A 25694-nucleotide genomic window follows, 5' to 3' on the forward strand; every position below is an offset into this window, starting at 1 on the left:
TAGAGTTGCAGAGTGTAATTCACTGTTGCAACACTGGGGAAAGGGGGATGTTTCCTACCCTCCTCCAAAAGTATCTACATAGTGTAGTTTCTGCAGTCCTGAGCCAGGAGTATCAACCACAAAAAATCTATTCCCTCTATTACAGCTCAGTGGAGCTTCACAATGATTGTAAACCTGTAATTGAAAGTAAATGCTCTGGTGGGTGAATGCCATGAAATCTTCATGGAAATTTTCTAACGTAGTTTAAAGCCTTCTCAGAAATGTAGCTAGTATAAAAGCAGCAAGTAAGAATAAAAGCTGAAGTGCGTGGTCTCTCCCTCAGCTCGGAGGGAGACTGTAGTGAAGGAGCAGGGGCTGCTGGGACGTCTCTCCTAGGCTTGGATGAAAGCAGTCGCATGCGTCTGTTTACAGTCAGTGATGAATATTGCACAGAGCTCCTGCTGCTCGTCCTGCTGCACGCACACACACACACACACACACACACACACACACAGGCAGGTGAAAGCTCTTACACAACCACAGAGAGAGAGAGAGGGAGATGACAGGGATGAGGATGAGCCTGGGACAACTCTATTCTGTTCAATAAAGTTGCTTTATGACGACTCCTGTTGAAAACAAAAATGCTACATAAATAAAACAACTTAACTAAATAATACTCACTCCTGACACCTTAAGAAAAAAACTTGCCCATGATATGTGTATGTGTGTGTGTGTGTGTTTTGTAATCCAGGATTTGACAATACAATTCTTTTTTCATGCCAGTAAACCACACTGAATTAAAATGAATTGAACTGACAGAGTGAGAAATGACAAAGTTAATATCAGATACAGCAGTGATGAAATGAAACAGAGTGAGAGAGAGAATGGAAAATGTCAGAAATAGTGATAATGCCCTGATAGCAAGGAGACAGCTGACCCACTGAGGGCAAAGTTGTAGGTCTACTATAGTGTTTTACACAGCGTTTTCTGGGCGGACCACTAGGGATTAAACAGAATTTTAGACAAAATGCCACATTTGAGCACTTTTCCATTCACAGTCCAATTTACACCTTTTCCTTCATTAGGTTCTTTTTGTCATTCTTTATAAATAAGATTAGTAAATAATTTTAATCCAGCACAGTGTCAACATTTTCAGCATTTAATCATTTTATATCAGGCTTATACTCATTATTATATCTCTCATAGTTGTTGGTAATATTTGTATTAGTTTGTTTTCCAGAATAAAAGTCTCTGTGCATGTAAGATCTGTTTGAGGAGATTATAAATGAGTTATATTCTGTACAGGACAGTAATCTGAGTGGTCCTATGGCGGACCAGCAGTGGTCTACAGTCAGTGGTGTGCCAGCCTTTTTATGCCAGTGGACCGATATATGCTCGCTGTCTGGGAAGAAAGATAGAAAGTAAGAGGTTGGAAAGAAACGCGGAAAACGAGTGTGAGAGAGATGGAAGTACAGAAGTGATGGAGAAACGGAGTGAAGTGCTATACGGGGCGGGGCTCTCTCTCTCTCTCTCTCTGGTTTTTCACACCCGCAGCACGTGACTGTAATGGCTGCCGCTGCCTGTGGCGGAGCTCCGTTTAGACTCGAAGTCCCTCTCTGCGCCCGTGAACAACTATAACTCCACTAACTCCACCATCTGCAACAGCAATAACCACAGGCGGCACAGTCGTCCCCAGCGCGCGGTCCTGTCCGCGGCTCCTGGTGAGTTATCGCACGGGTTGTTGGTGCAGTTTGGTCCCGGTCCGTGCAGCGAGAGCGGCGCACCGTTACATTCGCGAGCCGCCGCCGGTAGGAGGAGTCAACAGGTCCAGGTACGGTCCCTCTTACTGTCTGGAGCTCTCAGCGGCCCGCGTTACCGACGCGGGATAACGAGCAGACGGAAGTTTGTATATCGGACATTACCTGTTAGAATAGGTTCGGTGTTGGCATCTGCGTTATTTCAATTTTCAGGAACTTTTCGCAGAGGATACAAACTCCCGCGACCGATTGTGTCCGTTGGCATGACGACAACGCAGCGACTCCAGCTTTTCAAATACAAACGGTCAATGTTAGGATTAATTTCCGTTAGATTTCCGTTAGGCAACAGCAAGCCCCCAGTGTCACCGTCGAGCTTAATATCTCCCAAAACTCACCACAGCTTCTTTTTTTATCCTACATGTAGAATGACCAAACTTAACTTGACTTCTGTTTTTATTCCCAAACCCATAGAAACCGTTAAAGTATCTTATGATGATGTTTAGTATTTAGTAAATGTGTCATGGGAAACCACTGGTTTCCACAGGTGACCACTGACTGCTATCTCTACTCTCTAAACAAGTGTTTTCACACAAATACTTTAGTCCAATGAAGTCTGACAGGGGTGAATGCGGTAATTGATGTGGACCAAAACAACCACAATGCGACCCTGTCGTTTTACTGTCTCAGAATTTGTTTGCTTCTTTTGCTCCTAAAATTTTTGCACAGTGCCCCATGTGTGCAGGTGTACATAAAGCTGATATAATATTATGAAACAACATGGATTATCTTACTTATGCTTATTTTTTCATATATTAACATTGTGAGCCTAAACTTGGTTTCAGATCTATTTTTGTAAATATTTAGCTGTAAAGTTGTTATTTGTGCTTCTTAAATTTGAGGTTTACTAAGATTTAGTGCAGTTAACCATGGTACCAGTGGTTCATTCAAAAATAGGACTAAACCTGTTAGGCTCCATTGCCTATCGTAGATGTAACTTGTAATATGGATCCAGAATGATATTGCTGTATTTGATTTGTTGCATTTCAGCAGATATAAGGTTGTTCTTCTATTCTTCCTGATGTATTTGTGTTGGTACACTTGCTGACAAGATGCTAACCACAGCTTATTTGAAAGTGTTACCCTCAGGTTGTGTATAATGAGCTAAAAGTGTCTGTTGATATCTCCATTTACTCACAGCACAGATAAGAGTATGGTTTCTTATTCAGACTGTTTATTTTGTTGTCTATTTTACAGTCCCCAGAAACATAAAGGCTAACTACACAGCTGTGTACACCAAGGCTGTGACTGGAGGATGTTAGGTTAATATGGCCTGTGTGGCACAGAATTAGAGATTAGACCTGACCTTGGCATTGTTTTTGTCCTTGTAGGGCTGAACCATTCATGATATTTATAATGAAAAGGCAAAGCCATGTGTTGTAAATTCACAGTCATTAATATATTGCGGAGAGTTGCACCATGTTCCTTGTTCAAAGTGTATAGCATCAAAAAGCAAATTTGATCTATTTTATTGTTTTAGTTTAAAAATGAAGGTATCCCCCCTTACTTGTTTAAGCATTGCACACCTTTGTCAATATTAACATTTTTAAATATTGCAATGCAATGAACTGACGGCAGTGCCCTGTAATGCATGTCAATCAGACAGATGCTGTAAATAATGTTATTGAAATATTGAAAATAATATAATTTTTATTGAAACATTTTATAATATTGATGTTGAATTATTGTCCAGCCCTAGTGAGTTATATGATGTGAGTTAGTGGTTGTATCTCTAATCAAATTTACATCACACCACAGCAATGTAATTGGCTGAGAGACAGTCTAGAGGTGACAGTACGTCCAAACATCAGACACAGCATTTTTCTTTGGTACAAGTTGCTAGAGTCGTTCGGTCGGCCTCATGATTACATGATTACAGCATGGTTGTGTGGTTTTAAGGGGACAGTAAATGAACACACAATGGGGAGATATTAACAGAAATAATAAAAATAAAATACAAGGATATAGAGAATTAAAACATTTTTAAATAGGCAGGATTACGTAGATTAGAAATTCTGAATATTGAATTTGATTATTAATTCATTGCCCAGCCCTATTTTGTGTGCACTTATTTGTAATGAATGCAATGCTGGTATCTGTAGTAAGTCTGTGTAGACTTTGTTTATTTGGTTTATTGTGCATTAAATTTAACCTTTAAATGTTGTCAGGGTTCCTGCTGCGTGTAGGACAAGGCCTCCTGCAGACTCTGCTGTTCTCTGGTTTCCAAACTGATAGCTCAATCTGTTCCTGAAGCGCACCAGCTTCAGTAGCTCAAGAGTTTTCTTCCTCTCCACTTCCCTCTCCAGTGAGTAAGGCCAGTTGCCAGAGCCAAGCACAGAATGGAAAAACCAAAAAAAGAAATAAAATAGCGATAGTGACTCAACATCTCCTGGCAATTTTTTTTCCGCCGCTGAGTTTCTGACAGTTTATTTAACTTTTCTATTCACACAGCCCCGTGGAACAGATTGTATTTGGTAGATGAAATGAGACGGGCACCAGGAGAACGGGTTGGATCCTCGTTGCTCAGAACATGCAGAGTGAAGTGTTTTATAGATGAGCGGAGTTTGTTCTTCAGTCTGTGACAAGTCCAAGTATAGCGTAAAAAATATTAAAAAAAGAGCAACACAGCAGATTGTGATCGTGACAATGGTGCTATTGTTGCAGGGCTCTAGCTCTCCCTCACCGTATGGTCCCTGATTTAGTCAAAACGTTCAGACCTACATTTGTAACATGACCTGAACTGCTGAAGTATGTGGACCGCTCAGTGTAGTTTTAGGCACAAGTTGCTTGTTCATTACAGTTCATGAAGTCATGAGGTCTTGCATGAGCCGTGTGGTCTACTATGGTCTTGCATGAACTTTCGTCCAGGGCGGTCTGTTCAGTAGATCACAGTCCAGATATTAGATCTGTGGAAACTGACCCTCTTCCACAGTTATTTATAGGTAAATCCTGCTTCAGTTTAGTGCTGCACAATAATATTAGAGTTATCCATATCAGCAGGTAATCACTTATTTTGAAAGATTATTTGCATCGGTCTGTTGCTTTGATTTTGCCAATACTTCAAACTGATAATTGCTGTCACATTTATTTTATACCAAAATAAAGAGTGGGTGACTTGCTCTAAAAAAGTAGACTGATGGACATGTAGAAAAAAATGTTTAATTTAAATGTTTTCATTATTATTATTATTATTATTAGTTTGAGTAGATCTATTATATATTTAACTTGCTACTTTTAAAAAGAGTTTAAAGCGGTGACCAGACTATGTATTATTATGTAAAAATGACATAATAATAATAAATTTGTCTATAAAACTGGTTAATAGTGGTTTTTAACCTTTCAGTTTTTTTAAGTGTTTATATCAGCATTGGCAGATATGCACATGCACCATCCTCTTGTTTTGGCTGTGTGGATGTGTCCCAGAGAGTGTTTGGCTGCCCAAGGACTCCGTTCGGGATTGGGACCCTGTATAGATGCAGTTTGTTTTTAAAGGTATTACTTCCCAGAAAGGGGCTCTGTTTCTGGAGAGTAATCACCTGTATGAGCAGACTCTTTCTTTGGAGGGTGTTTATGTGTAGATTTATTGCATTAAAAGCGAAATATTGTATTAAAGCAGCGCTAGGTAAGGTTTGGTATGTTGGCTCCTGGGCTTCCTCTACTAGCTGTAGGGTGTAATTGACTTTTACAGCACTGTCCTGAAATCCAGAGAGAGGGGTAATGAGTGGGAGTGGGATGGTTGTTGTTTACTACATAGTGCTGTTTCTGCAGCGCTGAGCCTGGAGTAGCAACAACAGAGGCTCTGTTCTCCCTAATACAGCTCAGTGAAACATCACAATGATTTTGAAGCTGTAGTTTTAAGGTAAAAATACTACCCAATGTTACTAATGAGCTTTTGCTACATTTTTGATGGAGTAGTGTTCACTGTAGGTGCTGAAGGAGGAAGAAGGAGAGGTGGTATCATCGACATTGGCCTTTGCTCAGAAACTTTGCGTGAGATTGTGAGTGATCTGGGTTTCTGAGATTACAGATATCGCAACAGCCCCTGTGTTGTCAGTAAAGATTTAAAGAGTGATAAATGGAGATTGCACAATTCATCCACTTGTAGCGGAACTCACTATGAGTTATAATCACTTGATCAGTGCAGTAAGTCAAAGTCATTGCTGTTCTGGTAAGCCCCCAGCCTGAACTAGCCATGACTCCATCTGTTGAATCAGGAACGCTACGGCTCATGCTGTGGGCCCATCGGCCAACGAATGGTGATGGGTTTGGCCGCGGCAGCCTGTGACGCGTCCGCCAGCGCCTCTGGGGAGACAGGGAGTGTGGGAAAGGACCTAAAAGAGCAGAGAGAGGGAAAGAGAGGCAGAGACGACTCGTGAAAGGCAGGATTGGGAAGTTAAACCCAGATGATACGTTGAGAGGAGAGCACGGAAAGCCTCCTGAATGCTGATGCTCTTTTACCATCGGGGGGATTCCACGCTAGGCCTCGACTCTGGCATTGCTTTAGAGATGAAATGGTTAAGGCTTTTCTTTTTATATCACACCCTCTTTTTAGGGCTCTTTCTTGAATGCCTTTGATGGTATTAAAAAATCTTTACGTGTCAGACAGCGCAGAGCCCTGAGAAGGAGGTGAAGGGAAGAGAGAGGGAGAGACGAGGAATAGAGAGATGAGAGGGAGAGGGAGCAATTAGGTCAGTGAGGTAGGACAACTCCACTTGGTTTCAGCCTCTTAAAGGGGCCATTTGGCTTTTGTTATTTCGGAAACTCTTTGGTGAAGTGCTCAAGTCCACTTACAGTAAACGAGGCCTTGGCTGCCAAATCATCTCCAGGTTTGTAATTTGGACATTGGTGAGTGCGTAGTGTGCACGTCCTTGGATGAGTGCCTGCCAGAAAATTGCGAATGGATTTTCAATCATAGGTGTTTCCCACTCCACCGCTGAGATCTTTTGCTCAATCTGTGGGGAAATGTGGCAGTGGATGCGAGTCAGATCTTTATATAATGGAGTGGGGGAGAGGCAGTGGAGTAGAGAGGAAATATCCTGTAGCTGGTTTGTCGCAGATGACTCCAGAGAGGGGGACTGGCTCTCGAGTCGCCTTGTCCACTCTACCAGACCACAGCAAACAGCGGTTATCCACACAGCAGCAGGGTTCAGGTGAGTCAACCAAGAAGGCCTTCAACTTTAGGGAGGTAGAGGACTAGTGGTTGGAGAAGTATTGGGTATGCCGGGGTATGCAGTACCAAGTGAACCAGTTTGGTCAGTGATTCTGTGGTCTTGTCAGTGGTTCTCCAGTCTGTTCTGTGGTTCTGCTTGACCAGTGCCTTTTCTGGTCAACTCAGTACTTCGGTCTTGTTGGTTTGATGCTACCTGTTTGTCATCGGTTCTCTGTCATCGGTTTGCTGAGTGGCACCATGATTTTGTCAGTGGTCCTCTGATTCGTTTAAATGAACACTATGTAATATTGTTACCTTAAAAATGACAGCTTACAGCTTGTGAAGATCCACTGAGCTGTAATAGGGAAAATAGAGCTGCCGTCGTTGCTACTCTGGGCTCAGCATTGCAGAAACTGCACTGTATAACCACATACTCACCAAATAACCAAATACCCACATACTGAATTCAGTACAGAGCTGTAGAAAATAATTAAACTTGGGGGTTTGTTGTGTGTTTAAGGCTTTGTGAGATATTCCCTGGTGCGTGTGTTGTCTGTTTAGCCGTCCAACCTTGTCTGTGACTCGCTGGTCCATTCCGTACCGTGGCCTTGACAGATGTGCTGTGATCCGTGGCGAGTGACACTGGCCTGGACAGTGATACATCGGTCTGCTCAGTGCAGTCCAGCCAGGCTGTGGTCGCAGAGGCAAGGCAGGGGCTGACTACTGAAACACAGAAACGCTGAAACACTTTGACTGACTTGTTTCTTCAGTGGAGCTTAGTGTTTTAAAAGCAGGCTATGTATGATAGGTTTAGGATGTTCGTTTTGCAGTCTTTTACCGTCTGTTTGCAGTCGTACTCCAGTGCCCACTCTCTGAAGCGACTTAGGGGTCTTTGATTCAATGTTAAATGTACTGACTGGGTTTTGTACTCTCGTTAGTTTGGTTACACATATTAGTGCCGTGAGTCGGCAGCTATTAAAAGCACCTGATACGCTCTATCGGTCTAATCGTACTGTACCGTATCTGAGCTCGCTAACATTTTCAGTGAAAGAGGCTTTGTTGTGATCGGTGGAATGCTTTTCCTCCTACACATTCTCTCTCTCTCTCTCTCTCTCCCCCTCTCTCTCTCTTCCTCTGGGTGTAGCACTGGGATCAGTTTCTTGTGCTGAGTGGATCTGGTTCTATCTCCTGTGTTCAGGCCTTTAGCCGTTCCAGTCTGCTCAGTGTGCCAAGTAAAGCCGAGTGCACAAAGCCCAGTCTCCCTGCTGGGCTTTAGTCTCTCTCTCTCTCTCTCTCTCTCTCTCTCTCTCTCTCTCTCTATCTATCTCTCAGCTGGCCGGCTCTAATATTATCCCTCAGGCCTGTGAGTTCTAGCCCTGGATTAATTGCGACAGACTCTGCCACCTCGGAAATCCGGCCTATATTTATATTCCTCAATAACGATTGGAGCTAAATGTATTTATTTTCCCCAGGCTGGTGTTATCTCAGGGTGGGGGGTGGCGTGGGGTGTATGAAAGTGTGTGAATGTGTGTGTGTGTGTGTGTGTGTACGGAAGCGATTGGAGCTTGGAGCTGTAAGTACAGTACACCCCCCCCCCCCCACACACACACACACTTCTTCCACCCCTTTTAATGAATGGCCTCCATTGCACTGTTACTTTTCCCTGCAGGACAGTACCATTACCTCTGACAGATGATCCGTTCCTCCTTTGAAACGGTGATCTTAAGCACATTGTCATTGAAAATCTGATTCACACCCATCCCACTTTCACCCCCCCCCCCACACCCCACCCAACACTCTCTCGCTCTGTTCCCATTACCATTCCCTACTTTATTACACCCCTCTTCCTCTCCCCTCCCTCTTCTCCACTCTTCTCACCCAGGGACATGCTGCTGATTTTCCCCGTGCTGCAGTTCAGTTGGACGTGGTGTGTATTGCAAGAGACCATTGCTGTGCTCTTAGAAACTGAGGACTTTTGGACGTTTACATTTTAGGAATTGTTTTCTATAGATTTTTGTGTCTGTGTAAACAGCAAGAAAGCATTGAATTAACATTTTCAGTTTGGATTCGGGGCCACTGCTACTGAAACTCAGTGACTGAAAGTCAGTGTCTGATTTGCTGGAACGTGATTCTGTCTGAAATTTCAGACCTGAAACCATGATGCATTTACATTAATCAGTCCAGATATTCCTCATAATTTGATGGGCAGCAGTGGGAAATTACCTGTGTTTGTCTGTCCAATATATATATATATATATATATATATATATATATATATATATATATATATATATAAATTAAATGTCAAATTTGAAATATTTCTACATATATCCAGCCTGTGGATAATCTTTCATTTTTTTTTATCAATTAATTCATTCATTCATTATATGTGACTCTTCAGTTCAGGGTCGCGGTGGGTCCGGAGACTACCCAGAATCACTGGGCACAAGGCGGGAACACACCCTGGAGGGGGCGCCAGTCCTTCACAGGGCGACACACACTCACACATCCACTCACACACTCACACCTATGGATATTTTTGTGTCACTAATCCACCTACCACCATGGGAGGAAACTGGAGCACCCGGAGGAAACCCACACAGGACACAGGGAGAACACACCACACTCCACACAGACAGTTCCCTCGAGCTGTGTTACAGTGCCACCATGCCGCCCTGGAATCAGTTCATTTTCATTTTTCTTTAAGTCTTTTTTTATACTTGAATTTTAACCCAGAAAAGCATTCTGAAAAAGAAATTGTTGTTGTGGATGGAACATACAAACCTTTCCCTGTTGTTAGTTTTAGTGGAGCACTGATCTTTTGCACATGAGAGTCAGTTCACACTAATGTCGGATACAGGTCATAGTAACAAATACAGTGTGAACAAAGGGACGGAAGAATCTGAATCTTTCAGGGTATCAGATTTGGACCACTGGACCACTTGCCGTGTTAAAATTGCCAAAATCTCGTATCCAGTGTTTTGTTTTTTACTGTCTGCACAGCCATTACAAACAACATATGTGTGTCACATATGTAGAAAAAATGGATTTTGACCGTGGTTCCCTGCTGTGTGAACAAAGCCCATATGTTTTGTGAAGTAACTATTAACACAAAGGATTTAAACCAGTGATTTCTTTTTTACATGGTTGCAAATCCTTATTCCCAGTTACTGGAGGCTTTACCAAGCTAGGCATTGGGCTAAGTGAGAATTAGTCAGATACATTTCATATAGATCCCCCATGGAGTTGCTAAATTATTGTATTATTTTTAATCAAATTATGTTAGATTTATGGCCAAGGTTTGAGGCTGCTTCCTTCTTATGGCTTCTCTTTAAAGAACCCATTTTGGCAGCTATGCCTTAAGATGATATTAACCCTCTGCTCCATCCCCCTACATTTCGGGACCTGCTGCCCCCCACCCCCCATTTTTTAGCTCACTCTCTTGAGACAAGGCTCTCGTTTTTTCCTCTTGATTTGCTGCTAATTTGTTGGAAGTGCCCTTTCAAGGCCTCTCCAGGGCTGCCTGAGTGCTTTTCATGTTTTAACATTCTGGGTAGGACCACGGTCTTCTGCGAGTGTGCAAAGTGGTCAGCGGGACTCCAGCTCGGTCAGCGATGCTGCAGCGCAGTTCCTTCCTGTGGTTTGCTTCAGGGCTGCGGCCATGGAGGCAGGACAGAAACTGCCCACTTGAAAGGTCAGACGGATTTGCTTTTGCACTGGGGCCTAGCAAGGCATTCTAAATGTAGGCTGGACTGCAGGAACGAGCTTCTGCAGAGAATGTGGGTTTACGCTCGTGTCAGAGGCGTTTACTGACCAAGGATCAGGCCTAAGGGCTTGGCCGGTCAAGTGTTAAAGTCCAGAAGGCAAGGTCCACAGTAACACTAGTTACTGCATAGTTGCAGCATATGGCCTTTACTCAAAATGCCTTCGCATGGTCTACCACAAACTGGTACAAGCTTCTGTGAGCTTTGACATAGACAGACACATACTCTACTGGTTGGAATCACTTAACGTAGTTTCTCTGAACAAAACATGCTTCATGCAATAATAAAGAAAGCCTCATGCGTCTTTTTTATATTCATAGGAAACATGGTAGCACCCAGAAACCCCCTGACAGGTCCAGGACATTGACAGATTTAAATGGGACATATTATGAAAATATCACTTTTGCGGTGCATGTGCACATTAATGTAGGGGTCAGGAGCCCACCAACCGACACACTGTGAAACAAGGCCAACCAGTCAACTTTCAATGTGTTGCCTAATCAGAAAGCATGGGAAAAAAATCGAGCTTTCTGATTCTGCTCCGCTTCTGACGTCAAGTGCAGAGACATCTGAGTCTGTCCAATCACAGCGCTGGACCAGCATATATGTGAGAGTGCAAAGATGAGGTTAAAAGCAGCAAAACAGACACAATGAGCTCAGAGAAATAAGAGCACTGAAAATGGAGAAGAAATATAGCCTCACTCCTCACTGCTGTGCACTCGAGGTCAGGGTGAACAGCAAGCTGGTCTTTATCATTTAAAGGAACATGCGCTGAAGTAGGCCGCTCTGAACAAGGCTGTTTAGACAGGGGGAGTATGTTGCTGTGGTGTTTGATACCTGGGGTATTTTGAACAAATGTCACATGTTTCATTCATTAATTAACAACCCCCTGGCCACCCATCCCCTCGGTCAAGAATGCCAGACTTTTTCCCCATTTTTTAGTGCATCATGAGGTGCATTGGCTACTTTTCTTCAAACTCTGCAACATTTACATATGTGTATCATACACATCTCTGGAATGAAACAGGTTTGAGTTGTTTTGGTGGAAAAACCACTGTATCCTTGTCTGTATTCCCACAGACTTGACTTACACAGGACAAAAGACAGTACATTTGAGAAAAAGCAGCCATTAGGAGAAAATAGAAAAGCTAAACAAACATAACAGCTACCCACAGAAACATACCCCTCCAGCAGTCCTCCCTACCTCCTTCCCTCCACAAGCTAGCATGAGTGAAATTAGCCTGAGCAGTGACGGATGTTCCAGCGTAAATTAAACTAGCTCTCGCTTCTGCTAGGTGACAGCGCAGAGGTGATTAGGCTTCGTCCCCCCAACGTTTCATAATTTATGGATCCGTGCTTCCGGAACGCCTGCGCTTGAACAGAGACCCCGCACACTCCATTGACCAGGGCCATTACGGTGGGGGCGGAGGGGACGGGCTGAGTTAAAAATGGCCTCATTTACTCCGCAGAAGCCACACTCTCCTCAGGCCGAGCGCGACGGAAGCCCCGAGTGTGCTGTTTGGGGGCCTCGCGTGTGTGAAAAAAGTGCTGACTGCCGTCCAGAAGCAAAGCTTTTGTGTTTGGAACAGATCCCCTCTCTTCATTTTTAAGTAGACGCCTTCAGCGAGACACGCGAAAGCTGCACAGTGGCATCTCTGTGGGGGTCTCCCACCACTTCAGGCAAAGAGCTGCTCCACTGCACTCAAGCCTGCTTCCATTTCACTGTGCTGCTGTGTGACGGAAGAGGGGCCATGTTTCAGGGTTTAGACAACAGATGATACTGTCGTTTGTTACTGTACACTTCATTAATATATGCATTATTACATTTCATGAAAAATGTATATGTATTAAGATATATTTTACTCAAGTCTCTCCCGTTAGCTAGGACTCCTTTAATCAGTGAACATACCAAGCTGGGAGGATGAAGATGCTTCCTTAAAGCATGCTTCCTTTAAGATGTGAAGTCAATGACCATTCAGTCTCCGTAGAGCTCCACACGCTTGCAGGAGAATACTAACTGCTGGAATGAGAGCATGTTACTCTGTGGCGGAGTTAAACAGTCCTGCCACTGCTGAAGGACTTCTGGGTTTCACATATTTACTGAAGGTAACACACTCCAGATTTAAAATCCCAGGCACTTTTGTGTGGAAGCTCGTGCCCACTTAAGGCCCTCCTCTCGTGAACCATTTTTGGGACAGAGATATAGGACATAAAAATATCATATCAAAATTCGGCAGGAGACGCAGATGGAGAATGGCAGGGACTTGGACGCCTGGGGTGAGGAAAGTTACTCGAGTGCTCTGTGCGTAGTTCCGATGGTGCTTCATTTCCCCTGCGTTCAAAATGTGAACAGATACATTGAGGCTTCCATCAGTGTGTCAGTCCGCTCATTATAGATCGGAGAATATGGCCTCATCACCATGGTTACTACTCTCAGAGGTGCGGGCTGTTTTTAATGCCGATGTGTGTGCCTGTGCCTATCATGCGCTTCCTATTTTAACCCAATTAATTAGAGCATCAGAAAAGAGGATGAAATGGAGGCAGTCCAGGAAGGAGCAGGGAGACAAATCCTACTTGATTGGGCTTTTTTTAATGCAGGTCTTGGCAAACCTGTGGATGAGACACCACAAATTTCAGGAAAGTCATGTTATATCCGTTAAATCAGGATGAATAGACGAGCGTACTTCCAAAATTCACTGGCTGTGCTTAAATCTGCATCCTGTGACTCTGCAGGAGGGCTGGGACCACTTATTGGTTTATCGATTATTCTTGTCCTGTGAGCAACATCAGATGTAGTACTTTACCTATTTAGTCATAGCTTACCACCTACCCTTTTTTTACACTGATTGTTCATTTTATTAGCTCCACCTAGCATATAGGTACACACTGTAGTTCTACAATTACTGACTGTAGCCCTCCTGCTGCTCTGCATGTGTTAGCCCACTTTCATCCTGTTCTTCAATGGTCAGAGCCTTCAGAGGACCACCAGAGCTGGTATTATGTGTGTTGCGCTGCAGCTACACTAACATGTTCATGTTGCACCTGTATGAGTGGATCAGACTCAGCAGTGCTGCTTGAGTTGTTTAAACCCCTCAGTGTCACAGATGAGCTACTGTCTCTGATGTTACATCTATAAGGTAGGTGTGTCTAACAGAGTGGACGGTGAGTAGGCATAGTGTTTAAAACTCTAGCAGCACTGCTGTGTCTAATCCACCACCACGTCAGTGTCACTGCACCGTTGAGAATGATCCAACACCCAAATCATACCCGCTCCAAGGAGGCCCTAATTACTGAAGAACAGGGTAAAAATGGGTTAGCAATGTATGCAGAACAACAGATTATGGTATGTATTTGTAGACCAACAGATTTAACTTACATGGTCAGTGGAACTGAGTAGGTGCAAGTTGCTGTAAAATATTTCTTGCATTAAAATAAGACATTTATTAATAATTTGGTTATATTTTTTCATAAACAATGACATTTAGATCTCAACCAGTTCCTCTTAAGGTACTTCCCAAGGGTTTTCAACATGAAATGATGTGCATTAGCTGGCCGTGGTTTTGAAAACTACAAAAGCATAGCTTCAGAAAAAAAACAAAAAAAAATCTTCTACAGAAGCATCTGTAATCGGTAGCTTTGATCGACCCTTTCCCAGGGGTTTAACTCTTCCCTGGAGAGAAAGTCTCACGTGGCGCACTTCCCTCCTTCCATTCATTCATTTATTTCACCTTCCTTTATTGCATTCTTTACACACAACTTTCAAGAGTGTTTTCATCAACACCTCTGACATGATTCATTTTTAAATTCCTATTAACTTCACATCCTGACAAAGAGAGGTACACGCTCAAATGGGAAACCATGGCAACTAGTGCAAAGGCTCCAAGATCGATGTTAACAAATTGCCTGTTAAAGAGACTTCCACAATAGCTCTATGTGCAAAGCCATCACAAGAAAGAAAAAGAAAGAAGCCCACTGGGAAAACTCTGAAATGTGTCTATGAAAAGTTGAATTTTTTCCCTGCGACACGTAGTGTCGGAGATACTGCATTCTTAGCTAATTGGTCATGCAAGCAAAGTATCATTGCGAAGATTTACGAATGTGGCCGTGAAAGGAGTCCGTTGTCCCGTAGGTCTGTTGTGTCTGTGGGGCCCTGGCCGTCGCCTTTTCTGACCACAGCCCGTGCAAGCAGATTCCTACGCGTCATTTTTCCGTAGCTTGCCTGCCTGCTTTTCTCAGGCCGGGACAAAAGATGGTCGCTGGCCCCTGGCCCACTCGCCAAACCCACACCGTCTCCTTGCTGCCCAAGAGCAGAGCACAAACAGCCTCTCTGTGACTGTCCTCTGCACCCATTGTCCTGACCCAAACCCCTGGCAAATGTGCCCCATCTTCAGACCTTGGTAATTGGCATAACACGTTATGAATTCCGCAAAATCTCTGCCCTTGGGGCTGGACAAATGGAGCTTTTCTGCGTAGTGGTTTTGGAGATGAATGATTGGGTGAATGTGTGGGCGGGGAGCAGCACCTCCGTGCCCAGAGAACATGTCTTCAACCTACAGAGTGGGCCAGCTCCTTGTGAAAAGGGGCACTGGTTTTGTAATTCGCTGTTGTCAAACTTGTACAAACAGCCTCTGTTCCAGAAGTCCTCGGAAGCCAGAAGTCGCTTCTTGGTTGAGTTGGAATTCGGGAGTATGGTAATCATGCCTCATCGGCGTATATGACTTCCAGCTTGTTTTTCCTTCCCTCCTTGTTTTGGCCCATTATATTGGCTGTGTGCTTTTAATGTAATTTTAACAGCCCTCTTAAAGACGTGTAAAGTACCAGCTTTATGATTGTGATTGCCAGCGTCTGAAGCTCCTGATTTGATCCAGGCCGCAGTCGTTAAAAATATCACCCTACTTGACGTAAGTCTTGAATGAGCGCTAATGTGAATAATGCCAGCTCGCCTCGATTTCTTTCCATTGAGTTGTCCACTTCCAGTGTTTGGAATATTTCCCCCTGACAAATACACATGTAAACCCCCCACACACACACCCAATATTGTGAGCTGCCAGTGGTAAGTCTTCATCAGTCCCTGTAGTTGACAAGTCTTTATTAGTCCCTATAGTTGACATGATAACATTACTGGAGGCCTTTCGGCAGGTTGCCAGGGCGATTTACTTGCAGGGAATAGGGTAGGTGTGATAAATGCTTATCACCTCTTGGCCCTGAAAAGGTCAACACACTGACATTTGTTCCCAGTCCTGCCACATTGCCTTTTGTCTTGGAGAGCCAAAAGAGATGATAATCCTTTGAGGGATCAGTGCAAGGACCTAGAAAAATCACTAAATTTTAAAATACAGTGTGCACAATTTAGTGTATGTTAGATTTGATGTGCTTTTCCTTCTCAAAATAAAAACACAGGTCTAATCCAGATCCTAGACTGGAAATCATTTGCAGTGCTGCACTATGCAGGTTACCATGGCTTGACATCATTTATGATACAGAGGAATGCTGGTGCTAAAGGTAGGTGTGCAGCCACATAGCTGCAGGGTACTGGGGCTGTAGCTTCAGTCCTGGCCTTGTGTTACTGTTTGTGCCAAGCTTGTCCGATATCCTACAGGTCCTACAGTTTTTTTCCCACAATCCAAAAACATATTAGTAGGTTGATTGGCTTTACAAGTGTCTGGGTGAGTGTTTGAAATTGTCCATAGGTGTGAGTGTGGATGCAGTGATGGAAAGCCTGCAGTTTTTTTTCCCTGTTTGGACCCAAACACCTCATATCTTATCACAATATCCTTCAGGAACAGAGAACCATGCCAATGTTAATTTCTTTTTCAATTGCCTCTTGTATAATCTCTTGTCTCCACATTGCGGTGCACATTCTCATAAGGCCAGGATTTGGTTTGTATTGAATATCGCTGCTGAAATGTGTGTCTGGCTTTGTTTGGTCTGACCTCTGACCCTCGTGTGCTGTGCAGTCTGGTTTCTCACAGGAGAGATAAGTTTAGCTGGATGAAAGAAAAGGGACCAGAAGGAAAGGAATGCCACGGTCAAACTGTGTTTTCTTTTTTGCCCCTGCTGACGTCTTGAGGCATTTCACAATGTTGCGAGCTTCCTCTCCAAAATGATCGGCCTTATAGTGGACCAAGGCTTAGCCTCCATTGTTTGTTGAGGTTTTCACAATCTGCCCGAGAGACCTGGGTATGTGTGGAGATTACACAAAGACAAAGTCTTTGAGCGCTGGACTAGTCCTAATCTTACTTCTGAGCAATCGAAGAGCATGTGACGGAAAGCTTTTTCCGCTGCTGAAATGCTGTGTTGAAATGTAACAGAGTGGATGGCTGTGGTATGTAGAGCTTGACATGCAGGTCAGAGTGTTGTAGAAGGAATTTTGCTGATTGCCAAAGTTGTTCTGGAGACCAGTTAAGCTCCTTTGCAAGGTGGAAGAACTCCAATGATCCCTAAAATTAGACCTTAAAATTGCAAGAGAGTTGCGTTCCGTTGCGACATAAGCACAGCTGCGGTTGGAAGCACAGGCCCAGTGAGTGCAGCCGGTGGCCGTGTAGGCAGTTTTGAAACTTCGGACCCAAGTCTGGCTCAGAAATCGAGGGCACCTCTGTCTCTTGGCGACTCTCGCAGGTGGGAACATGATGGCTACTTGCTGTAGTTTGCTTACCTTTCCCAACCTTTTCCGTCTCCCCCCAAATCCCTGAATTCCACACACTCCTAAACTTGACTCTGCCTAGCTCGCGTTCCCTGTTCCTCCCGATCCTAATTGAGCTATCCTGCCTAGCTTAAGCTTCCTTAAAGTGACGTGTCACTTACAAAAGAAGCCTTCTAATGTGGGGCTTGACAAATCTGCTTTCTCCATGTCCACTCACCAAAGGTCTGGGGATTTGCTTCTAATTTTAGTGTCGCTATGTGTTCAGGCCGCAGCAAAGAATTGGTTCCAAATGACACAAAGTGTGGAGTGTGGAAGGGGTTTTGTGCCGAGCAGGGTATTGTTTGGGAAGGAAGGAGGGGAATCAAAGAAGCTTGTCTGGCCCGAGGGCCTTGTCAAGAGGGACATTAACATAAAAAACCTCCTGAAATTGCTCTCTGCCCCCCCGTTTAAGCTTGAGTGTGTGTGTGTGTGTGTGTGTGTGTGACTGCCAGATTTTCTCTCTCAGTATGCATATATTTTTATACATATATTCTTCTCAACTCAGTGGTTCATAAAATATTTAAAGAACTTGTCTCTCCCGATGGTAGAGTCTGTTTCCCTCTCTGTTTTTCTGATCCAGAGCTCCTGACTGGCTCGCCTCTGCTGTGCTGCTCTGCACGACTTTTTCAGACTTGTGTGTCAGCAGCTAAGTTTGGCCAAACACTGTGAGAGCAGCACTTTCCTCCAGCACGACTGCAGCCTCCACTCTGATCTCGGTCACAAACGCCAACTCAGATCCTCAAGGCACTGCTGGGGCCGCTGGACTCCTCGTCAGCGTTGACATCAGAACGCTCCCTTTGCTCGACACAATGGGCCCACCTGATACTCGGCTTGTGCAGCGGTGCTAAACTCATCTGACTTTCTCTCTCCTGCTTTGGGTGCCGGCCCTGCTGTTTCCACCTCAGTCAGCGGGTCCTTCTCTCCTGCCTGGTTTAGTTTCTAACTTAAGCCTGCTTCTGTTCGCTTAAAGGTGCAGGACGATAATCCAGGTCACTGGCCGATTCTCCAGATGTTGTTACTTTGGACTTCATCTTGTTATCTAGTTCGAATGGTCATCAACGTAAGGTCAACTGTACTCTAAATGTTACCGCAAATTAATCTTATGTACGTCTGTAATATGACTAGTTATTCTACAGACTCCTGGGAGATTTGTGTTCTTGATTGAGGCTTAGACATAATTCAGAGAGCTAGAGAAGCTACCAATACTCAAAGGCACTTGACAAATATGTGAGAAGGTGCTGAGCTGTTTCAATCGCAGTGACGGTCATTGAAGGGCTTCGTCTAGCAACAAGTCAAGCTCTGGAATGTTTTGGTACGCTGTGCTGCTAGACAGGTGGCTTGTGGGGCTGCTAATTGATTAATGAGTGCCATGATATATGACGACCCCCCCGCCCGCTTCAGGCATCTCTTAAAGCAACAGCGTCTTCCTAAATCATCTCCTACCAGCTCTGTAAAGAAAACACCGGACAATTACTAGGATTAGCATAAGAATAGGCAGAGGGGGATGACGGGGGACTTAAAGCATCATCTGCCCTTGCTGCTTATTGTGAGGTGCAGCTTTTAGGACTCTGATTCAGGGCACTGTGAACGCCAAATGGCTTGTAAACCCCTGCGTTTGATTTATGGTGGCCTGGCACTGGCAGAGCGTCTTCAGCCAGGCCGATGCCGGCTGTCACATTAGCCGACTGTTCCTGGAGAAAAATGTAACGTCTGACTTGTCTAATGAGATTTGTGTCAAGGATAGTTCACCATCAAGCCTGGGTCTCTGATCTGGAATACTATGTCTTCCGGAAGTCGAAACAAGGTTGAGCAAGTCTTCTTGGTCGCTGGTAAAACATGAGCTCCTATCCGACTGTGTTAGGAGGTCGGTTTACAGTATCAGGTCCCTTTTGCCCTGAAACCACAAGCTCAAATATGTCTCCTGTCTCATACCATGGCAAATACACAGTGCTCTCTACATCCTGACAACCCTGTCAGGTAATATTAATTGTTTCCACAATCTTTCGGTTCTAGTTTAATTTCATATCCACAGGGGTTTCCAGCTCACGTCCAGTCGTCCAGTCCCTCTGACATTTGTCACTGTTGCAATTCTGAAGGACAAAAGACTGGTCTAGGTCTTCTGCTCTGGACTCTGCATGACTAGGCAGCTTTCCAGGACCCCTGCAAGTTCACCTGGGAGAATAAAGGTGGGGTTTAGGGCACCAGCAGCCAATAGGAGCTGTCTGAGTTTGTCAGGTGGCACTTTATGCTGAGCCAAAGGTCTGTTTTCTGTTGGTCTGTGGCAGGTTCATGACTTCACCCCACAGAGCTGTCATTTTCAAGATGACTTGTATACGGGGGGTACTTTCTTGGAAAGTGCAGTACACAAATGTATTTATATTTTCATGTATGTCTCTGGAGCCCAGCAAGGTTTGAACAGCAACTGTTGGGAGTCATTAATACAATGATCCTTGAAAGAGTCGTTGCTAAGCTGTGATGTCTTAGCATCATGTCCAAAGCCATGTACGTGTAGGCCATATGTGGTGGACTGTCGGGTTGTGGCCTGTAGTTGGCCTCAGGGTCTCTGCGTGAGATACTCTTACTCTTAGTACTCAACTGTATCAGAAGCAAAGTGTCGGTGCACATCTGAACCTGCACAAGTGGATGAATTCAGGGTCTGTGGTTGGGGTGTGGCTTTTTATTTGTGTTGGGTTGATCCCAGCTTTCAGAGATGGCTGGGACCGTAAAGGAGGAGGGGCATTGCCACAAGACTTTAAGAAAAAAAAAACACAGAATATCTCCAGGAACAGGAGGGAGGACAGTACTACCAACAGGAAACAAGCTCATCAGAGACATAGGAACTGAGGTTAGGGTTGGGGTGGTGTAAGAGGCCCAGACACAGTACCATTAATCTTCAGAATGGAAAGACTGCGAGAAAAGACATAGGAAGGAAGAAGGGAGGGAGGAGAGGGGATGATGTAGTCTCTTTAAAGCTGTAGCTGATGAAGAGGCAGAGTGTATCAGTTCAGTTGTGTCGTTCTGTGGTACTCGCTTGCTATTCATGCTTCATATAAATCATACTGGTGATGTTATTCATGGTAACACATGACCTTGAGTGCTCTGTCGCTTTTATAAAGCAGTTCTTTGAAGAAGGACAGGTCTTTGTATAATATATGGGCTGCGTCCCATTTGTGTGCTACCCACTAATACTATACAATATATAGGGCTGGACAATAATTCGAAATCTATATACATCAGAATATATAAATGTTTCAATAAGTATATATGATTTTTAAACACATTTTCATTCCCGTTTTTGCTTTATTTCTGGATAAGTGTGTTTCATTGTTTTGCTGCAAGTACAGTGCCAGGTGGAACACGACAGCAACATCTGCACAGTTGTACACATCTTAGACTCTTGGATACAGTAGAGAAATTATTTTGGACACCAAGCATATCTTTGTGAATCAAGTTCTGATGGGGTAAAGGGCAATTGTGTAAAATTTAAAGGCCCTTCACTTTCAGGAATTGCCCCAAATTGTTCTCCTCCCCCAGGCCAGTACAGAAGAATCCTTGTCAATGTGATCAGCAGCAGAAGTGTGGTGAAGGGGAGTCTTCAGGCCAGTCCATGCTTGCTGGGCCCTTCTGATTGTAATCAGAGCAAAGTTTTGGATAGTTCCAGTGTTCTGGCCCATTTCCTTTGGGCTGTGTTCAGTCATTATCAGTCTGTCAGTATCTAATCTCAAGCCAAACACTGTTCGGTCCGGGTTGTGAATCAGATACGGCACACTGTGTACATATTCAGTTTATGATGAAAAAAAAAATCAATATCAATGCTGTTATTGAAACTCCCATAAAGCATATTTGTTTTAGCTCGCACGCACTCACTTGCTCACATTCTTTGTGTGTATATTCGTGAGTGTGTGTGTGTGTGTATATGTGTGTGTGTGTGTGTGTGGAGAGGGGATTTCTTCCAGCCACCTGACTACAGTAATTGAGTTGTAGCTTTGTGCAAGGGCACACCACCCTGGGCTTTGGGTAATACCACTCTTTTCATGTGATAAAATAAACGGACAGCCACTTTCTGAGAGTGCACATGGCACTAACTGAGGCCTCCATTGTAACCCCCAATTCACTTTATTAGAAAGAAAACCACTTTGAGCGCCACTAAATTTAAATTCCAGAAAAGTTGTAATATGTAAAGTTGTGAAGTGTAATAAAATGAATCTGTGATTTGTTCTTTGTTAGCAATGAAAAGTGCAAAAAACAAACAAACAAACAGAATCTCCAATGGTATATAGGTGCATTAGTGCCTACAGCATGAGTGATCTGCAGATATGTGAAAGTTCCTTTGAAGCAGAGGCTTATGTTGGTATTTTCGAGGGACATATGCTGCCGTCAAGATGACTTAGTCTCCCAGGAACTGTATGCATATTCCAGCAGGACATTGCAAGGCCTCATTCTGCATACGCTACAACAACGTGGCGTCGTAGGCACAGAGTGTGTGTGCTTGCTTGACCTGCCTGCGTCTAGATCTGTCTCCTATTGAAAAAGTATAGTGTATCATGAAGAGGAGAACCATACAAACAGTGAACGCAGGCTGTTGAGCTTCTCACTAGCAAAACAACAGCAGTTAATATCTTTGGCTGTTAAATAGCGCACTAGAGCACCAGTAGGACACAAAGTAATTAAAGAATATAATAAATACAAAAGGTGTTGTGACCCAGTAGTAAAAAAAAACTTTTTTATTTTATTTATTTATTTTATATTTTTTCCGAGTGTGACAGCCTTCAATTTCTAAACGTGTTCATACTTAACAAATAGAATTAAAAGAGCACTAGGTAGAAATCACTGCTTCAGAACTGCTCTGGACTCAGCACTGCAGAAACTGCACTGTGTAACTTTTGTAGGAGGTTAGGAAAATGTATGTGTCAGTTACAGTGAAGGCATGGCACTGCCACTGTTGCATTGCGAGTGGTCCAACAGGCAGAATTATCCAAACAACAGCAGCTCTGTGGTCAGAAACTGACCCCTGAGGAAGTGTTAACCCAAACCCAAACCCAAGAGCAGATGAACGCCGTGTTTAAATGTAGAAGTGAAGTGTTTCGAATAATGTGGACAGTGGAGATGTTGGTGAAGAGAATCACAGGTAGACGTCTTCCCCAAATCGTTTCGCAGTAACACACATTCTCAGTTCTGTCCTGTAAGTGTCTTTCCCTTTTTTACAGAACGCCCCCTGGAGTGAGGGGCCCATCAAAACCTCATCACTGTCACTGATTAGTTCCTGTTTTTGTTTCACACCCCTCCATTACTCTTAGTCTCTCTCGCTCTATCTGTCATTCTCTCAGTTCTTCTGTCCTCTTCCGACGTTTGCTGTCCTCCTCATTTTTCTTTGGTCCAGCACCTACTGTCAAGTGTCTCTCACACTCAAGGCATGATGTCAGTCACTCAGTACAGAGACCGACTTGTCCGGAGGCCATTACCGCTCAGCAGGGCAAGAACGACACACAGCTGAATCCTGCTTCTAGGTAGCATTTTTACAGCTTCAAAATCATCGTGATGCTTCACTGGTCTGTAACAGGGTGAATAGGGCCTCTGTTGTTGCTAACCTGGCCTCAACACTGCAGAAACTCCACTATGTAACTTTTGAAGGAGAGTAGGAAACCACCTCCCTTAATTCCAGGGCAGTGCTGTAAAGTTAATTACCCTCTGCAGCTGTAGAAGGAGCCCAGGACCAAAATACCATGTCAATGGTCCATGGTCATAGATGGATGAATGGAAGGATTGATGGATGGATACAGTATGCCTTCATTTCAAGAAATAAAGAAAGAAATAAAGAGGATATTACAGTCTATTACTGAAGTGTTAGTGTTAATTTACCGCTTTGGGACTCCCCTCTGGGGCCGTGCCGTATTACATTGTATTGTGTGTGATAATATTAACATAAATAATAATTATTTATGTTTTAGTTATTTAGGATTTTTACATATTTTTGTGTTCCAATATCAATGTAGGAATATTCCTGAACTATTTTCTTTGCTCTTTAAAGGGGTGTAAATGCATTATTATTCTATTCTATAATCATTATATCAGTGGCATAAATAGTCTTAAAATGACCATAAAATTGTGTATCACAATTTTTTCTTGTGGATAATGGCTATTGTGACAAGTCTATTTATGCATACCACATTTTTACAGCTATTTTGTTTCTACTGAATGTATTGAACTGTTATATTTATGTTTGTTTACATTAGTATTTTATTATTTAAAAAATATGTTTCAGTGTATTCTCGTATTGCCAAGAATATCATTAACACAACAATACTCTGAAATATTATGATATAATTTTAGGGCCATATCGCCCACCTCTAGTCCTCACTATACAAAGAGCATTTTTGACACGGTCAAACCCTCAGCGAGAATACAACAAAACATGAGCGAATATTTTGAAACATGCAAGTGCCGTACTCTAAGCCTTGGTCTTATTACGCTGACGTTACCAATTTAATCCCTGGTTGTGCCTCAGCCATTCGAGCCTGGGGCTCCGACCGAACACAATGGTGCTCGCTCTCTCAGAGCGGATTAAATGGCCCTCCTTTTACATGTCACTCAGCACAATGCTAGCCAGCCTGCGCAAATGGCATTGGAATCGACAATACACCACGTTTGTTTTACTATCTGCCGTTTTCAATAATGCAAGACTGTGTGTGTGTGTGTGTGTGTGTGTGTGTTCGAAATCATTTCCCTGGACCTAGAGATGGATCAGAAAACCTGACTCAACACTGGCTTGTAATAGAAGTCAGTGGACGTTTGCATCAGCACCTGGCCATTGGTGTCTGTTATAAGAGGGTTTCCAACCGGTGGGTTTTTCAGCTTCTCTCTGAGTCCAGGTAAAACACTGAAGTGGGCGTCTGTGGGGATGGACAGCGTACATCAGACACAGCAGATAGAGGTTAGCCAAGAAAATGCTGGACCATTAGTTTAAAGTTGTTTGTGTTTTGCGACTGCGTCACCGCTGGGCGCCGCTGGCTGGGGATTTGTTTGGATACACTGGAGTGCAATACGGGTGGGATAGCCACACACACGCGCGCACGCACACACACAGACACACACACACACACACACACACACACACACACACACACACACACACACACACACACATATGCATGCATGGCTGCAGCTTCATTACAGCAGTAATTGTGTCTGTGTGTTGGTTATTGCCTAGTTAAAGTGTTTTTTTCAGGCTCGTGATTTTTGTTTAAAGGAAGCTCTAACTAGACAGTCTGTTGGCAGTCAGACGAATTCTGTGTGTGTGTATGTGTGTGTGCGTTCTGTATCTACTGGATCTTACAGTACTACACTTAAGTACACTGTAAAGTGTAAATGTTGTGTGTGTGGATTGTTTTTAACTAGAGCTTTTCACTTTATAGTGTCCTTAATATAGTCTTCCTATTATACAGTTTGGCTGGGGTATATTAAGGGTATGTGTGTGAGTGTGTGTATGTGATGTTGGTGCCAGTATCATCATCATTAATGACTCTGGCTGTTCGGTTCTGGCTGCATAACCTTCGCCTGGAGAAGCGAGGAGCTGGGAAATGTTCATCGTTGCAGGGCGACATGTGGGACGTGTTATTATCACATATACAGACCTGTGCAAAAGTAAGAGACCTCCCTCAATTTGTTTCATTTCCAGTTACTGCGGCTGTAAAGTAGACCTTCACTGTTATCCCTGAAGATACTCTCACATAACGAAGGAGGTAACAACCTCACGAGAGCCCTGCCGTCACACACCCAAACCGTCCCCCGCAGATAAGCATTGCTTACAGCTTTCAACTATGAAACATACGTGTTTTATCCGTGTGGGATTGGTTCCAGGACCCCCCACAGATGCTGAGGTCCCTGATGTATAAATAAAGTAGTGTAGTGTTTGCATTTAACCCACACACACCCTCTTGCACACTCTAAACCTTCAGTAGATCACTGATCAACTCTACTACAGTGGAAATGTTGTATGTTTCCATTGGGTACCATAATCACTACAGTCTAATTGTATGAGAATGGTCCACCACCCGTTTTTATACCTGCTCCGTGGGGGTCCTGTGGGGGTCCTGAAGAAAGAGTGGAAGGGGGCAAACACAGTATGCAGAGCAACCGATATACTACAAAGTTTTTGCATGTTCACTGGAGCTGAGAGGATCGAACAAGAGTGCGGGAAGAAGGAGGTGGTTATAATGTTGTGGCTGATTAATGTGTATATACAATAATATATTATTTATATGTGCCTAAGTATGCGCATATATATATAGCAGGACTCCACGGAGTAT

The 25694-nt window shown here is 43.7% G+C and overlaps 1 protein-coding gene across 6 annotated transcripts in view; it reads left to right on the top strand.

The window, feature by feature from the left end:
• Window positions 1-1548: 1548 nt before the first annotated feature.
• Window positions 1549-25694, top strand: part of raraa (retinoic acid receptor, alpha a) — a 118150-nt gene continuing 94004 nt past the window's right edge. For 4 of the 6 annotated variants that reach the window (XM_066663476.1, XM_066663474.1, XM_066663473.1 and 1 more), the window contains exon 1: window positions 1549-1810. The gene's annotated coding sequence lies outside the window, so the exon portion shown is untranslated. The remainder of the gene's footprint in view (window positions 1811-25694) is intronic. The other 2 variants (XM_066663477.1, XM_066663475.1) reach the window with 1 other exon arrangement.

Source organism: Hoplias malabaricus, chromosome 3, assembly GCF_029633855.1.
Source record: "Hoplias malabaricus isolate fHopMal1 chromosome 3, fHopMal1.hap1, whole genome shotgun sequence".
Classification (NCBI taxonomy): domain Eukaryota; kingdom Metazoa; phylum Chordata; class Actinopteri; order Characiformes; family Erythrinidae; genus Hoplias; species Hoplias malabaricus.